Genomic DNA, 2,124 nt, shown 5'->3' with positions numbered 1-2,124 from the left:
CACATTCACACAACTCCAGTCCACTGGTTGATATCTGGTCTAGAGAAATTGCTACCTTTTGAGGCTGGAGTGATGTATAGCGTATATTAGCATTCCACTGCAGGCTCGGGTGAATATGAAATTATGAATAGCTGGAGGGGGTCCATTATTTTTTAATAATATTCAGTATTAACGGTACACCTGCAGCTCCATGTTTGATCCCTATTCTAAATGAATGCACCAGCAAGGTCAACGTATTCTGTTTCAGCCGATGCCTACTCGGGTATCCTGGCTCCAATATTGAATCTAAGTTAAAGTAATACTCTTGAACATCTTGACTAAATTTGAATAAATGTCCAGTTGATAGCACATAATAGTGATTCTAGCTATACCTAGTTCATGAATGTTTTTACATTTGCCGTTTTTGGCTGTTCAAAGCAGTGTCTGGTAGGACATTCCCGGGTTAATCATCTGGAACACAGCAAGTGACACGTTTTATATCACCAGCAGCATTTGGAAGGGATATAAGACGCAGTAGTTGCATTTGTTGATATATCAAATAAACTGATCGCTAATATCTTGGTTACCCTATGGATATCTTAGGGCACTTTCACATCTGCCTTGTTTAGTCTAGTTGAATCAAACCTTGGAACGTTTACATTTCTTGGTGTGGTTCATTTGGAGAGGTGAGAACACCCAAACTGTAATTGGGTCCACACCAAACAACCACATCCTGGTCCACCTGTTTGAGGTGGTGCCAACCAAGTGATCTCTGGGGCGGTTTGTTTGAAGTGAGTGAATCTCTAAACTAATCTAATCTGACCAAAGGCAGTGAAATTATACATTTAATGAAGCTGATTGGCCAATGTTTGTTGACATTTCTCCATTTTCTTCCATATTATTCCATATTTCTCCAAATATGCTATTTCAATCAGCCAAAATGTCACCATGCTAAACAAATAGCTTACATGCATAATTTAGGTGACACTAGACAGTAGCAAATTATTTATCACTGACGGTGAATGAGCCAAGGTAAATTGTATTTTGTTGCCTTTGTGTAAGCCAAGATTTTGTTCGTTCATTATGTTCGTTAGGTTTCAAAATTATGTCCAATAAACGGTGAACCTGAATGATAATATAGCTTTGCACATAAAGTATGGCTTATTTGTCAGACCCAAGAACTCTGAAGAGGAAGCTGCTGTATTTGTAAATAAACTATTGCTGAAAGTTACAGTATAACACCCTCAAACAACTGCAAAAGAAAAAGAAAAACACTAATCAACAATTATTTTATGGTTTGTACAATACAGTAGGTGTGCTGGGTATACAATTAATAATGCTGGCACAATCTGAGATCACGTTAATGCATTCTGTGGAGGCAGAGAACTACCCTACAATTTGCATCAGTTGGTTCATCACCTCCTTATTTTCCGTTAGCCTCCAACCAGATTTAGAACATGTCCATATATTACCATTTTTTCAAAAACAATATATAAATCAAAGTTGTTGTTCATTTCTGTATTTCGTACACTCCAAGCCCCTTAGTTTGGAAGGGAGTGTTCCCCTCAGACATGAATTATTCACATCACGAGGGAATAACAGCAATTTAATTTGCTATTCACTTTCATTGACATTCGATTGGCTAAACCCAGATGATGCTGCATAACACACCACCAATGACAACACCGGAGAAACAGTCCACGTCTTTGCTACCACCACATTAAATGTGTATATGAGGGCTGCCCCTTCTTAGTCGATTAATCTGCGGCTTTAGTCGTATTCTACCAAGATTTTGTCAATTAGTTGTTTTTTTATGCTTTTCTCCATGCTATTTCCTGAAAGATGATGAGCACATCTCTGGTAAGCACTGGATTTAAAGAGGTCCTTCTGCATGATCGCATGTGGGAAACACAATTTCACAGATTTGTTGATGAAATCGACTAATCGATTAGTCAACAAAGTCCTATGAATCCCTTTAGTCATGGACATGGACGTATCATTTCTGTTACACTGTTTATTTCCTATTGTTATTAATATAATAATAATAATAATAATAATAATAATAATAATAATAATAATAATAATAATAATAATAATAATAATTATTATTATTATTACCTAGCTATTATTACCTCTTCTGCCTGT

This window comes from Notolepis coatsorum (assembly GCF_963971535.1).
Source record: "Notolepis coatsorum genome assembly, contig: SCAFFOLD_3571, whole genome shotgun sequence".
Classification (NCBI taxonomy): domain Eukaryota; kingdom Metazoa; phylum Chordata; class Actinopteri; order Aulopiformes; family Paralepididae; genus Notolepis; species Notolepis coatsorum.
This window is presented reverse-complemented; position numbering follows the sequence as displayed.